The sequence below is a fragment of the Pristiophorus japonicus genome, chromosome 17 (genome assembly GCF_044704955.1).
Source record: "Pristiophorus japonicus isolate sPriJap1 chromosome 17, sPriJap1.hap1, whole genome shotgun sequence".
Classification (NCBI taxonomy): Eukaryota; Metazoa; Chordata; class Chondrichthyes; family Pristiophoridae; genus Pristiophorus; species Pristiophorus japonicus.
The window spans coordinates 29265668-29281061 of NC_091993.1; the positions used below are offsets into that span (position 1 = coordinate 29265668).

Below are 15394 nucleotides of genomic sequence, written 5' to 3' on the forward strand. Positions count from 1 at the left end.
TGGACTCAGCTCCACTTCCCTGCCTGCTCCCCATAATCCTTTACTCCCCTATCGCTCAAAAATCTGTCTATCTCCGCCTTAAATATATTCAATGACCCAGCCTCCACAGATCTCGGGGGTAGTGAATTCCACAGATTTACAACCCTCTGAGAGAAGAAATTCCTCCTCATCTCAGTTTTAAATGGGCGCCCCTTATTCTAAGACTATGTCCTCTAGTTCTAGTCTCCCCTATGAGTGGAAATATCCTCTCTGCATCCACCTTGTCGAGCCCCCTCATTATTTTATATGTTTCGATAAGATCACCTCTCATTCTTCTGAACTCCAGAGTATAGGCCCAACCTACTCAACCTTTCCTCATAAGTCAACCTCCTCATCTCTGGAATCAACCTAGTGAACCTTCGCTGAACAGCCTCCAATGCAAGTATATCTTTCCTTCAATGCAGAGACCAAAACTGTAAGCAGTACCCCAGCACATTTACCCGTCCTGTTCCCGTACCTTTCAACCACTATTCCTTCACCCACTTACTTCAACATGTTCTGCACACAATTGAGTCAAACATTATTCACAAGGATATTTGCAGTCAGGTTTTAGATGAAGTTGTTGCACTCAGTTAGCATTAGGTTGAAATTATGTAAACTAATATTTGTTTGTAGCGCCTGTGGCCAGCAGAGAAAGGGTTTTCATCTCCCCATTCTGGGCTAGATTCCAATCCCAGTCCTATTGGTGTCAGCTGTGGCTCAGTGGGTGGCACTCTCTTGCCTCTGAGTCAGAAGGTTGTGGGTTCAAGTCCCACTCCAGGGGCTTGTGAACAAAAATCCAGGCTGACACTCCCAGTGCAGTGCTGAGAGAATGCCACACTGTTGGAGGTGCCGTCTTTCAGATGAGACGTTCAACTGAGGCCTCGCCTGCTCTCTCAGGTGGATGTAAAAGATCCCACGGCACTATTTCAAAGAAGAGCAGGTGAGTTATCCCTGGTGTCCTGCACAGTATTTATCCCTCAGTCAACAACAAAAACAGTTTATCTGGTCATTATCACATTACTGTTTGTGGGAGCTTGCTGTGTTGCAATTCCGACATTACAACAGTGACTGCACTTCAATAGTTTTTCGCTTTGGGATGTCCTGAGGTTGTGAAAGACATGAAATAAATGCAAGTCTTTCATTTAGAGACTAAAGAAAAGATCCTAACCCACTGCACCAATCAGCATCCATGATCCATAGCAAAAACTTACATTTACCCAACACCTGACTCCATTTCCCCCAACTATTCCCAAGTGCCTGACATACAGCAAATTGCTTTAAAGTGGAATTACTGTTGGAATGTAGGCAAATGTGACAACCATTTTGCGCACAGAGATCCCACGCTGGTCTGCTTTGAGTGAGGAAGAAATGTTGGCAGAGACACCAAAAGAACTCTCAAACCAAAACAGAAATGATTGATATTTAATAAATAAAAGAAGTAAAAAAAATGTCTTCCTCTGACCTTACCCAGAGGTTGGCTGGAACTTTTAAACTGGTTTGAAACTATTTGATCCAACATTTAAAAAGAAATATTTACCGTAGCAACAGAGCAGAACGTTACCCAAAACATGATCTAAGTGCAATAATCACACTCAAGCACGCCATCTGGCCAGCCACAAAGATTCGATTGGTCCAAAGGAGTATAATGTCTAAATGGACTTGGTTTAACATTTTCACACTGCATATGATTTCCGTTCAAGAGCAACACAGAAAGTGGAATTCATTTTGCTTGGTGTTCCTGTGATATCAGTAGTATTGGGTTGGCACACTCTCTGCGAGATGGCTGTACATTCTCCGTCTTCACTTCACCAGGTGGCAAATTGCAATTTTAGCCAGAAACGCAGCTCCTTGGGCAATGATCCGTTTTTCCACCAGATTGAATCTTCTGACCTCTTGTTTATTTAGCCAAAAGAAATGTTTCCTGCAGAGTCAAGAATCGTTAATCCAGCCAATTATTCGGTGACGAAATGTGTTTTAAACTCTCTTGCAATTTCCACTGCGTCCAAAGCTTTCTGCCATGTGTGGAATTCAGACCCCCTCAGTCCAGACCGAAAAACTGCAGGAGGAAAGGAAAAGCTTTAACATTTTTCTCCTAGGTTTATAATTTCATAGAATTGTAGAATCATAGAACGGTTACAGCACAGAAGGAGACCATTCGGCCCGTCAAGCCCGTGCCGGCTCTCTGCAAGAGCACCTCAGCCAGTCCCACTCCCCCGCCCTTTCCCCGTAGCCTGGCTATTTGTTTTCCTTCAGGTACTTATCCAATTCCCTTTTGAAAGCCGCGATTCAGTCTGCCTCCACCACTCTTTCAGGCAGCACATTTCAGATCCTCACCACTCGCTGCGTAAAAAATGAATTCATTATGTCGCCTTTGGCTCTTCTGCCAATCACCTTAAATCTGATTCCTCTGGTCCTCGACCCTTCTGCCAATGCGAACAGTTTCTCTCTATCTACAGAGTCCAGACCCCTCATGATTTATTTACCATATTGAGATACCTAGGTGAAGGGTTGATGCTCACCAGAGCAGCAGACCATAGAGGTTGGAAAGAGTTGAAGTGAAAAAGGATGGTTCTTTAATTCATTCACGGGATTTGGGCATCACTGGCAAGGTCAGCATTTATTGCCCATCCCTAATCATCCTTGAGAAGGTGGTGGTAAGCCACCTTCTTGAACCGCTGCAGTCCGTGTGGTGAAGGTGCTCCCACAATGCTGCTAGGGAGGGAGTTCCAGAATTGTGACCCAGTGATGATGAAGGAATGGCCGATATATTTCCAAGTCAGGATGGTGTGTGACTGGGAGGGGAACGTGGAGGTGGTGGTGTTCCCAAGTGCCTGCTGCCCTTGTCCTTCTAGGTGGTAGAGCTTGTGGGTTTGGGAGGTGCTGCTGAAGAAGCCAAATTAGCCAAAGAAGTTTAATTAAGAACTAGTGTAATGCCTATAAATTGTAGGGAAAATGGAATACTGAGGGAAGTAAGGTGTTCCACAGTACTGAGGAAGAATGAGTTTGAGTGGTGAAATGAGCCTAGACTTTAACTTGATGAGAATGTTACGAAGAGGAAGAATGTGTAGGAAGATGCATTTCTGAGATGGGGAGGGAAATTGGGACATTTTACTACTTTAAAGGTGCTATCAATGACTGTAGTACAGCTCATGGTCTACAGGGCTGTAGTGATACCCGCTCTCCTGCATGGCTTAGAGACGTGGACCATATGCAGTACACACCTCAAATCACTGAAGAAATACCACCAATGATGTCACCGCAAGATCCTGCAAATCTTTTGGGAGGACAGACGCACCAACATTAATGTCCTCGATCAGGCCAACATCCCCAGTATCGAAGCATTGATCATATTCGATCAGTTTCGTTGGGCGGGTTACATTGTTCACATGCTTAACACGAGATTCCCAAAGCAAGTGCTCTACTTGGAACTCCTACACGGCAAGCAAGCCCCAGGTGGACAGAGGAAATGTTTGAAGGACACCCTCAAAGCCTCCTTGATAAAATGCAACATTCCCACCAACACCTGGAATCCCTGGCCAAAGACCACCCTAAGTGGAGGAAGAGCATCTGGGAGAGTGCTGAGCACCTCGAGTCTCGTCGCCGAGAGCATGCAGAAATCAAGCGCAGGTAGCGGAAGGAGTGTGCAGCAAACCAGACTCCTCACCCACCTTTTCCTTCAACCACTGTCTGCCCCACCGGTGACAGAGACTGTAATTCCCATATTGGACTGTTCAGTCACCTAAGAACTCACTTTTAGAGAGAGGCAAGTCTTCCTCGATTTCGAGGTACTGCCTATGAAGACAGTAATATCAATAAAATGGAGAGCGAGAGAGACAAAAATAATTGTGAAGAGGGAGGTTGGAGACCAGATAAGATGAGAGAAAGATTGTCCATTTTTATATATGACCTGTCTAGGACCGTGACAAATGCTGGAACCGAGCCCCCCCCCCCCCAGATATGGAACCAGCATTCAAATCTTGGGCGGGACTGGGCTTGAAATAATTTTAGCAGTAAGCCGATGGTTTTCACACATGGCTGAATTCTAAAATTTCACAGCATAAACTCTGTGCGTGTAATTATGTTTATGTTTAATCGAGGATGAGAGAAAGCCATCACACCCATTGGCTTCAGAACTTCTTGCCTGAATCGTTTTGAGTATAAATAACAAGAAAACCGGTGCCAAAAACGTCTTGTTTTGGCTGGTAGCTGTCCCTTTAAATCCGACACAAGAGAAAGAGCCACCTGCAACCACAACCCACTTCCTTACACATGCAGTGAAGATTGTCGTTACAATCTCCCTGGGTACTGGGTTTGGGAAGAAATCGAACTCATGATTTTCGAAGGTATACTGATTTCACGATTGGTTCAGTTATGAATATGGCAGCCTGTTCTTTATTGGAATGAGGTCGGTAGTTATAAATTTCTAACGAGGGCTGGCAGCAAATCGAGAGCTATAAAAGGAGGCGAGCAGACATCAGTCCTCAAGAGTGTAGTTAAATCAAACAAACTGCGATCTTCAGCAGGCGGTAGGTAACAGTTAGCTCGTTCCCGTTGCTCAAAGGGAGACAAGAGGGGAGCTGAGTAGATAACAGTTGTTTATGGAGATACACGCTAGCATTTAGATTTCTAAGCTGCTCTTACTCTCCCTTTCACCATGATTGAATTTCCACTGTAAATATGCATTTTACCGTCTTATATAGTCTCGTTGCCGAGAGCATGCAGAAATCAAGCGCAGGCAGCAGAAAGAGCGTGCGGCAAACCAGTCCCACCCACCCCTTCCCTCAATGACTATCTGCCCGACCTGTGACAGGGACAGTGATTCTCGTATTGGACTGTTCAGCCACCGAAGGACTCATTTTAAGAGTGGAAGCAAGTCTTCCTCGATTCCGAGGGACTGGCTGTGGTGATTGGAGTAGAATTCCAGTTACAATTGTTTTTATTACGCAGCAAGTTGTTATGATCTGGAATGGGTGGGAAGCAGATTCAATAGTAACTTCTAAATTGGATAAATACTTGAAGGTGAAACATTTACACGGCTATGGGGAAAGAGCGGGGGTGTGGGACTAATTGGATAGCAGATGCGGATAATAAAGTTAGAAAAGTGCTGATGTAACTGTGAACTCTCTGCCGCTGAGAATTAACTCGGTTCCCACTGTGCTCCACTTGTACAGGAGCAACTATATCTTTCGCCTGAGACGTTAAACTGAGGCCCCATCTGCCCTCTCAGGTGGACATTAAAGATCCCATGGCACTATTTCGAAGAAGAGCAGGTGTCCTGGGGCCAATATTTATCCCTCAATCAACATCACTAAAAACAGATGATCAGGCCATTGTCACGTCACTGTTTTGTGGGAACTTGCTGCACACAAATTGGCTGCTGCGTTTTCTACGTTACAACAATGACAACTTTGACACTGTCAACCGTGAGAGTCTATGGAGTGACCTCCTCCGTTTTGAATGCCCCCAAAAGTTTGGCAACATCTTTCGCCTGTTCCACGATGACATGCAGGCCGTGATCCTTACCAACAGATCCATTACAGACCCAATTCACGACTGGACCGGGGTCAAACAGGGCTGCTTCATCGCTCCTACCCTCTTCTCAATCTTCCTTGCTGCCATGCTCCACCTCACTGTCAACAAGCTCCCTGCTGGAGTGGAACTAAACTACAGAACCAGTGGGAAGCTGTTTAACCTACGTCGCCACCAGGCTAGGTCTAAGATCACCCCAACCTCTGTCGTTGAACTGCAGTATGCGGACGATGTCTGCGTCTGCGCACATTCTGAGACTGAACTCCAGGATATATTCAATGTTTTCACCGAGGCATGTGAAAGCATGGGCCTTACGCTTAACATCCGTTAGACAAAGGTCCTCCACCAGCCTGTCACCCGCTGCACAGCACTGCCCCCAGTCATCAATATTCACGGCGCGGCCCACAACAACGTGGACCACTTCCCATACCTCGGGAGCCTCTTATCAACAAAGGCAGACATTGATGCAGAGATTCAACATCGCCTCCAGTGCACTAGTGCAGCCTTCGGCCGTCTGAGGAAAAGAGTGTTCGAAGACCAGGCCCTCAAATCTACCACCAAGCTCATGGTCTACAGGGCTGTTGTAATACCCGCCCTCCTGTATGGATCAGAGGCATGGATGATGTATAGAAGGTACCTCAAGTCGCTGGAGATGTATCACCAACAATGTCTCCGCAAGATCCTACAAATCCCCTGGGAGGACAGGCGCACTAACATCAATGTCTTCGTCCAGGCTAGCGTTGAAGCACTGACCACACTCGATCAGCTTCGCTGGGCAGGCCACACAGTTCGCATGCCAGATACGAGACTCCCTAAGCAAATGCTCTATGCGGAGCTCCTTCATGGCAAACGAGCCAAAGGTGGGCAGCGGAAACGTTACAAGGACTCCCTCAAAGCCTCCCTGATAAAGTGCGACATCACCACTGACATCTGGGAGTCCCTGGCCGAAGACCACCCTAGGTGGAGAAAGTGCATCCGGGAGGGTGCTGAGCTCTTCGAATCTCAACGCCGAGAGCGTGAAGAGGTCAAGCGCAGGCAACGGAAGGAGCGTGTGGCAAACCAGTCCCACCCACCCTTTCCCTCAACGACTGTCTGTCCCACCTGTAACAGAGTCTGTGGCTCTCATATTGGACTGTTCAGCCACCTAAGGACTCACTTTAGGAAGCAAGTCTTCCTCGATTCCGAGGGACTGCCTATGATGATGATGACACTTCAAGAAGTGCTTCATTGGTTGTAAAGCGCTTTGGGATGTCCTGAGGCCGTGAAAGGTGCTATATAAATGCAAGTTCTTTCTTTTCTCAGTTTTCCACCTTCAATCTGCAGGCTTTTAAAACAACAACAACTTGTATTTATAAAGCACCTATAATGTAGTAAAATGCCCCGAGGCACTTCACAGGAGTGTTTTAAGACAAAACAAATAAATTTGACACTGAGCCACATAAGAAGAAATTACAGCAGATGGGTCAAAGTGGTAGGTTTTACGGAGCGTCTTGAAATCCGAGCATTACATTGTCGAACTGTTGCTCATTGTTGAATCCCGGCTTCTCTCCCAGGTGGTGTCCTGCACCCCCCGGCCTCAACCCAGGCTTCCCCAATTCAGAACCAGAGCAGAGCAGACCATGCTGTGAACCCTCCCGTCATTCACAACAGGCTGCACCGTCCTTTCCCTTCTGTGTTAAGCCACAAAGATGGCACATGGGATCGTTGCGCAGAACATAGATGAATGACGAGGATGAATGGAGTTATTCATCTGGGAATTCCAGCACGAACTAATGAAAGTGATAGAGACATGCGGATAATTTGCATTGCTGACCCATAGCGTTGAGAAGATAATGTCCTGTTCTACCCCATTCCTTCAATGTGGGTGGCAGACAATTATAATAGTGAGTCATGTCACTAAAAGGATGATTTTGAGTTGGGGTGGGGCGAGTGGGAGGAAGAACATAATACTTTAATCATAACAACATAATGAATTTACTGGGTAGGCCAAGTGGAGGGCCAAACCTTACAGGAAACTGTTCGGTTTAAGTTTTATTAGGATTGGTTAAAGGGACATTGTCATCAAGACAAAGGGGCACAAATTGCCCTCCACCCGAAACGGGGTGTTCCCACCCCATTTTTGTGCTTTTATCGTCGCGGTGGTTGAGGTCACCTCTTGAGCGAAATTCCGCTCTTTGTTTTTCTCTTGGATCCGGAAGACGCTCGTAACGGGGCAGTGGCAACACGGGAGGGGCAGAAGTTGGGGGCGGTGCTGAATGGCTGCCGTGGTGACGGCTCTCCCCTTCACGTAAAGCGGAGAGCCTCCGTGATTTAAAAACTTCGGCCCACTGGGCCGCCGGTGAGGGTTTCGGCCGGGCCAGCGGCCTGGCACCCAAGAGGCGGCCCGGCCGAACCCCGGGGGGCATAATCGTCGGGCAGACGTGGCAGTCGGCCGACAAAAAAAAAAACGCAGCGGCGGTGCGTCCGCCCGGTTTAAGGGAAGCCGCACTGCCGCTACAGAAGGCCACAGCCTGACTGGACCACCGGGGAAAGCTTGTTTTGGCACCGCCGGGCAGGAGAAAGATTTTCACGGGGGAATTTAACCGTCGGGGGGGGGGGGGAACATCGGTGTTGCGCAATCTGATGGTGCACTTAGCACGGATCAGCAGCCGCGGAGCAGTGGGGAGGGCAGCTGTGTGGGGGGGGCGCGGTGGGAGGGGTGGGGGGGGGGAGCTGTGGTGGGGGGGGGGGTGCGGTGGGCGTGGCGTGGTGGGGGAGGCACAGTTGGGGGGCTGGTGGTGGGGGGGAACTGTGGTGGGGTGGAGCGGGTCACCACCAGGATACCACCGGAGCGGAATTTTGATAATGGCGGCCATTACACGAAAAGTCAGCGGCCATTGCGCTCCGCTGCGTGGCCGCCGATTTGCGATGTTAAGAGGGCGTCAGGAAAGGGGCAGTTTCAGCGGCAAAATGTTTAGCAAGTCTTTCCCTCAGTTGGAAGGATGCTCAGCAGCGGGGACTAGGGGATGGAATTCGGTATGGCTGTGGGCCAGGACTTCCTACGCCCAGTGCAGAAGTCTCACCCCAGCTGCAAAATTGAGGTTACCGCCCCCAAGAGGACATGGAGTGCAATGTCGCGCGCTCCACTTCCTCTCGGGGGGCGGGACTGGGGCACTAAGTGTGGGAATTTTCCAGTGCTACGCAGTGCATGGCCACCAATGGTGGAGCGATTAAATTCGGGGATGCGCAAGGGGCCAAAACCAATGATCTACCTGATCGACATGATTCAATCATTGTGGTGTGGGCCCGGCTCGATGGACTAGCTGGTCTTTCCCTGCCCATCAATTTTGTATGTCCGTATGTTCGACGTGCATTTCTACCATGTGGACAAATATGTGAGTCAGCCCTGCAGTAAACATGTCTTCTTAGGCGATCCCTCGAATCGAGGATGACTTGCTTCCACGCCAAAAAGGGATGAGTTCAATGAGTTCACAGGTGTTTCAATGAAGGACCTGATATTCCGGATCCCGAACTACATCTTGAAGGATGGAAGATGCCTGTGCGTGGATTTTTTTAACATGTGGTGGCCGTTACACACCAGCCACCACAAAACATGTAACCACAAAACAGCCACCAGTAAACATGTGCCATAGGAGCAACTTACTGGATTTAATATGGGTGAAAAATTGGTAATGGAGAAAATAATGAGACTGAAGATAGATAGATCTCCAGGACCAGATGATTGCCACCTCAGGTTATTAAAAGATGTACGTGAGGAAATTATAGATGCTCTCGTCATTATCTTCCATTGTGTCTTTATTCAGGAACTGTCCCCTACGATTGGAAAATTGCTAATGTCACTCCATTACTTAAGAAGGATGGGAGGGAGAAACCAGGAAATGATAGGCCTTTTGGTCTAACGTCTGTTGTGGGGAAGTCACTAACGACTAAGCACCTGGAATGAGATTGGTTGATTTTTGTTGGGTAAGGGGATTAAGGGATATGGATCCAAGGTGGGTAAATAGAGTTCAGTTATAGATCAGCCATGATCAAATGTTTTATTTGTTTGTTCACGAGATGTGGGTGTCGCTGGCAAGGCCGGCATTTATTACCCACCCCTAATAGCCTTTGAGAAGCCACCTTCTTATACCACTGCCATCCGTGTGGTGAAGCTGCAGTGACTTTGTCGTAGCGGTTTGGTACAACTGAATCTCTAGTTAGGCCATTTCAGAGGGCAGTTAAGAGTCAACCACATTGCTGTGGGTCTGGAGTCACATATAGGCCAAACAGGCAAGGACGGCAGATTTCCTTCCCTAAAGGGCATTAGTGAACCAGATGGATTTTTACAACAATCCGGTATAGAATCATGGAATCATAAAAATTTTAAAAGTATTTGGATGTGCACTTGAAGTGCCGTAACCTGCAGTGCTACGGACCGTGAGCTGTAAAATGGGATTAGGCCGATGTGGACACGATGGGCCGAAATGACCTCCTTCCATGCTGTGAATTTTTATGATTCCATGAAGTGCCTCTACCACGCTTTTAGGCAGTGAGTTCCAGACCCTCACCACCTTCTGGGTGAAGAAAATTCCCCTCAAATCCCCCTACCAAATACTTTAAATGACTGGCCCCTGGTTATTGATCACTCTGGTCCTTCCTATCCACTCTATCTAGGCCCCTCATAATTTTATACACCTCAATAAGGTCTCCCCTCAGACTCCTCTGTTCCAAAGAAAACAAATCCAGCCTATTATATAGTTTCATAATCACCATTACTGATACTAGCTTTTTAATTCAGATTCATTTACTTAACTGAATTTAAATTCCCCAGCTGCTGTGGTGGGGATTTGAACTCACGTCTCTGGATCATTAGTCCAGTTTCTGGAGTATTGGTCCAGTAACATCACCACTATGCTACCATTCCCTCTGTTGAATGGCAGAACAGCCTCGATGGGCTGAATGGCCTCCTCCTGTCCCTATGTTCCATTGGGTTTGCCAAACACCAATTTGCCACCACTACAGACAAGGCCCATGGAAAAAATAAATGTCTCTAAACAGGAGATGCAGGATCCTTACTGCTGCTGTGTATGTCACAGGAAGTAATGGTTTTCTTTCATTAATGTAACAACAATATGTTTTCACAAGATATCGCTACAAGCATAATAAGAACATTGTGAGACTCGCGCTCTTTGAATTCATTCTAGTCACAAATCTCTGGCCAACATCAGCAATTACTTTATTCCCTCTGTTGTTTTGAATCAATATCTCATAATTTTTTAAGCTTCCACCCATTCCCCAATGCACAATCGACGAAAAACAAATTCAGACGTGTTTCTTTCAGTGAAACAATTCAATGCGAATGTCAAGCAAGTACAACAATATATGTTTCTGCATTGCTTTTTGTTTTAAGACGGAGAAAGCTGGATGTAGGGCCAAGACCTCCAGTGCAGGATACCGTCAAGGTTGAAAATCTTTGAAGGTGGCAGGACTAAGTTGATAAGGCTGTTTAAAAAAACACACAGGGACCCTGGGCTTTATAAATAGGGGCATAGTGTACAAAAGTAAGGAAGTGATGCTAAGCCTTCATAAAACACTGGTTAGGCCTCTGGGCACCACACTTTAGGAAGGATGTGAAGGCCTTGGAGAGGGTGCGGAGGAGATTACCAGAATGGTGCCAGGGATGAGGGACTTCAGGATGTGGAGAGACTGGAGAAGCTGGGGTTGTTCTCCTTGGAGCAAAGATTGTTAAGGAGAGATTTAATAGAGCTGTTCAAAATTATATGGAATGAATAAGCAGAAACTGTTTCCACTGGCCAGAGGGTCGGTAACCAGAAGACACAGATCTAAGATAATTGACAAAAGGACCAGTGAGGAGGTGAGTTGAATTATTTTACGCAGAGTTGGCGATGGAAACAGATTCAATCGTGTAATATATATAGCTCCACGCAGGGGACTGCTGTGGTAATGCAGCCATTGCTGGCTACAACAATAAAAGAGGGAACAGGTCACTTGACAGGCTCCATCTCAGAGCCTGTGTGTTTGTGAGGTTGTGCAGAAGATATCACAAATAGTAACATGCAAAAGGAAGTTGGATAAATACTTGAAAAGGTCAAATCTGCAGCAGCTAAGGGAAAAGAACAGGGGGAGTGGCACGAATTGGACAGCTCTTTCAAAGGCATGATGGGCCGAATGGCCTCCTTCTGTGCTGTGAAATTCTATGAAAAGAATAGAAGAGAAGCCAGGGTAAATGAGGATTTGCCATTACCCGACACCAAGCAGCGAATTCAAAAGCCTGGGACAAGTGAGCGAGGTAAGGGAGCTCCACAGCTCCGAGATCCTGCGAGGGTCCTGAGTTAGAGCAGTACAATGGTACAATCAGTACAGGTAAAATTAACACTAATAAATTGTTTGATGGAACCACAAGCCTTCAAACCAGTGTGCCTCAGTGGGTAGCACACCCACCTTTGAGTCAGAAGGTTGTGGGTTCAAATCCCTCGCCAGAGACTTGAGCACATAAGTCTAGGCTGACACTCCAGTGCAGTACTGAGGGAGTGCTGCACTGTCGGAGGTGCTGTCTTTCAGATGAGATGTTAAACCGAGGCCCCGTCTGCTCTCTCAGGTGGACATAAAAGATCCCATGGCACTATTTCAAAGAAGAGCAGGGTAGTTATCCCCGGTGTCCTGGCCAATATTTATCCCTCAATCAACATAACAAAAAAACAGATTATCTGGGTCATTATCACATTGCTGTTTGTGGGAGCTTGCTGTGTGCAAATTGGCTGCCGTGTTTCCCACATTACAACAGTGACTACACTCCAAAAATACTTCATTGGGTGGGCAGTTTCGATTTTAAAAAGAAACAAAGAATGCAAGTGGTCAGTCTGAGGAAATTCAAGAGGGAGCTGGATACCTTTTTTTAGGCAAAAGAAGTGATTGAAGAACATGGGTGCGATATAACAAGGTGCGCTGCAATAGCCTTTCCGAGTCCTGTGCGTCCATGCGCTCCAGTGTAAGCCTTTTATAACTTTTGGCTTCACTTTTCAGTCCCTAATAATCTAAACCCTTCACACAAACCCCAATTTGTAACACAATCTAAACAGCCCATATGCAAACACCAGAGCTTATATCACTTTGCTTTTTCAGCACTCAGAAACATTTTTCAATTAAAAACAAATCAAAGTCAAGCCCAAACTGTGTCAACAATGGGATTTGGTTTAATCAGAGCCCCAGTTCTCACCAAACTCAGACTTCAGATCTGATTCAATGTTCAGAAGTATCTCACTATCACACCCCCTGACCATACATCCTTCGCTAGGATGCTTCCCTCATTAACAGAGAATGCCCCGCTCTGTAACATTGCCCGCTGTTTCAGTAAAGCTTCTTGAACATCTCCCAGAGACAGGAAGAAGGCACGACATAAATCCAGGCTGACACCCCCAGTGCAGTGCTGAGGGAGTGCTGTACTGTCGGAGGGCAGCACTGAGGGAGCGCCGCACTGTCGGAGGGGCAGTACTGAGGGAGCGCCGCACTGCCGGAGGGGCAGTACTGAGGGAGCGCCGCACTGTCAGAGGGGCAGTGCTGAGGGAGTGCTGCACTGTCGGAGGGGCAGTACTGAGGGAGCGCCGCACTGTCGGAGGGGCAGTACTGAGGGAGCGCCGCACTGCCGGACGGGCAGTACTGAGGGAGCGCCGCACTGTCAGAGGGGCAGTGCTGAGAGAGTGCTGCATTGTCGGAGGGGCAGTATTGAGGGAGCGCCGCACTGTCGGAGGGGCAGTACTGAGGGAATGCTGCACTGTCGGAGGGGCAGTGATGAGGGAGTGCTGCACTATCGGAGGGGCAGTACTGAGGGAGCGCCGCACTGTCGGAGGGGCAGTACTGAGGGAGCGCCGCACTGCCGGAGGGGCAGTACTGAGGGAGCGCCGCACTGTCAGAGTGGCAGTGCTGAGGGAATGCTGCACTGTCGGAGGGGCAGTGATGAGGGAGTGCCACACTGTCGGAGGGGCAGTAATGAGGGAGTGCTGCATTGTTAGAGGTGCCGTCTTTCAGATGAGGCGTTAAAGCGAGGCCCCGTTTCCTCTCAGCTGGGCGTAAAAGATCCCATGGCACTATTTTGAAGACGAGCAGGGGAGTTATCCTAGGTGTCCTGGCCAATATTAATCCCTCAATCAACATAACAAAAACAGATTATCTGGTCATTGTCACATTGCTGTTTGTGGGAGCTTGCTGTGCACATATTGGCTGACGCATTTCCCACATTACAACAGTGACTACACTCCAAAAGTGTTTCATTGGCTGTAAAGCGCTTTGAGACGTCCGGTGGTCGTGAAAGGCGCTATACAAATCCAAGTCTTTCTTTCTTTTCCTCCAGCCCCTTCCCGCCCTTGCGATAGACTGACTCCTGAGGGGTCGGTGATGCTCCCGATAAGGTCAGCGTGTCACCGAGCTGGTATGCGTTTTGGCGAGCATGTGAGATCACTGACTGAATAGGGACGATGGATATTTCGGTACCGCACTGAGAGGACCTCCAGTGCTGCAGAAAATCAAACTGACAGGACAAAGGCTAGAAGCTTGACAAGAGCGGATTTAATAAGAACCCAGGCATGTCCTTTAACCTTCTGAGATTCTGCTGTAACATTCCAGCACAGAATCAGAAAGATACTAAAGTTGGAAATGTCCTTCCCCCTTTTCCTTGCCGTATATACGGGACACTTTCTTTTAACGAGGTACTCACTAGGGCTTTTTTTTTGGATAAGATTGAGCAATTGTGTCAAATAATTATTGGTCGAAAATAAGTAATTTAAAGGTAGAAATACCTTTTCAGTTTCTTCCTCTCTGACTTTTTCCAGGATATCGTCCACAATCTCTGCTCGTCCTCCGCTGTCTCACTGAGCGGCTGTTCTTCCAGCTTTATCTCAGAAAGGAAGGAAAAAGAAAGACTTGCATTTATATAGCACCTTTCACGACCACCGGGTGTCCCAAAGTGCTTTACAGCCAATGAAGTACTTTTTGAAGTGCAGTCACTGCTATAACATAGGAAACACGGGCAGCCAATCAAGCTCCCACAAACAGCAATGTGATTACAGAGTTACACAGAATGTACAGCACGGGAGCAGGCCCTTCAGCCCCACGGTCTGTGCCGGTGTTTATGCTCCACATGAGCCCCCTCCCACCCCTCTTCATCTCACCCCATCACCATATCCTTCTAATCCTTTCTCCCTCATGTGTTTATCCAGCTTCCCTTTAAATGCATCGATACTATTCACCTCAACCACTCCCTGTGGCAGCGAGTTCCACATTCTCACCACTCTCTGCCTAAATATATTTCTCCTGAATTCCCTATTGGATTTCTTGGTGACTATCTTATATTGATGGTCTCTAGTTATGCTCTTCCCCACAAGTGAAAACATTCTCTCTGTATCCACTCGATCAAAACCTTTCAGAATTTTAAAGACCCCTATTAGGTCATCCCTCAGCCTTCTCTCTTCAAGAGGAAAGAGACCCAGCCTGTTCATTGACCAAGTTGACTGAATTTACTCTCTGTTTAGCTTGGAGTATGTTACCACTCTCCCTGGTTTTATAGGGGCCACTTAGAAAGGGGAGGCCCCTGAGCACACGGAAGCAGCCCGGTAAAATTATCTCTGAGCCGCAATCCTGTCTGGCAATGTTTCGCACCATGAATGAAGCCTTGCAAAATGATCCATTGCATCTCTTCTGAGCCATCCCGCCTCCTGCAAGGTTGTGTCTTCTGTTCCTGCACAAGGGCAGTGGGACGTTGTGGGACTCTGGACCTCCATTCAATGCCTGCCTGGTTGTCGAATTTTTATAGACAGATATTCTATAAATAGAGCGGGAGCGCTGGGCCCTG

The 15394-nt window shown here is 47.6% G+C and overlaps 1 long non-coding RNA gene across 1 annotated transcript in view; it reads right to left on the bottom strand.

Moving 5' to 3' along the window:
- Nucleotides 1–1519: 1519 nt before the first annotated feature.
- Nucleotides 1520–15394, bottom strand: part of LOC139228153 (uncharacterized) — a 67675-nt gene continuing 53800 nt past the window's right edge. Inside the window, exons 2-3 of the long non-coding RNA XR_011587508.1 lie at nt 14343–14440; nt 1520–2077 (exon numbers count right to left, since the gene is read on the bottom strand). This is a non-coding gene — a long non-coding RNA (uncharacterized lncRNA). The remainder of the gene's footprint in view (nt 2078–14342; nt 14441–15394) is intronic.